Genomic DNA, 739 nt, shown 5'->3' with positions numbered 1-739 from the left:
ACGCCTGTTCAGAGCGGTTTGCAGGCGTTTTTGTTACAGAAGCTGTTCAGTAACAGCTTTACTGTAACAATATATGAAATCTACTATACTGAAATCCGCTGCAGCAATCCGCAAAACGCTAGCAAAATGCCATAGAAAAATAAGAAAAAGCGTTTCAAAATCTGCTAGCATTTTGCGGATCTGCTAGCGGTTTTTGGTGTGCAACGGGCCTCTGTGTACGTTGCATGTAAGTGTATGTTGCTAAGTTCACCCATCATATGCATTGGGTAGGGAAAGTTTTTGCTCGTTCTTGAGATCAAAACTGCTGTATGCCACGCGATTTCTAGATACCCCATTGCCTTTAAGCCACGGCTTAAGCGCATTTGCAAGATTTCAATCTTGAAATTGTATAAAAGGAAAATATGGAATACAAATAAATACATAAAAAAAATCTCAGCATCGCAAGTAATTCGCCTTTAAGAGGCAGGTCTTAGACGGGTGGGAGTACGCTGATGCAGCCAACTGGAAAGAGCTGCCAAGACAAGCCCCTAACTGACTCTCATAGTGACGAGGAGGTCACCTTCCTAATATTGCCATGCACTGACCTTGAAGTCATACAAGTGCACTTATGTGTATTTTCTTGTTTCAGTACATAAATAAATAAAATAAACACTGACTAGAGCTCAGACTTATGAATAGAGAACGCTTATAACCATAAACAAGCCACAGCGCTGCCGGAAGACAGCCCCGCCCTCCTCGG

Source organism: Hyperolius riggenbachi, chromosome 4 (genome assembly GCF_040937935.1).
Source record: "Hyperolius riggenbachi isolate aHypRig1 chromosome 4, aHypRig1.pri, whole genome shotgun sequence".
NCBI lineage: Eukaryota > Metazoa > Chordata > Amphibia > Anura > Hyperoliidae > Hyperolius > Hyperolius riggenbachi.
The sequence above is the reverse complement of the archived record's forward strand: the minus strand, read 5'-3'. Positions refer to the sequence as shown.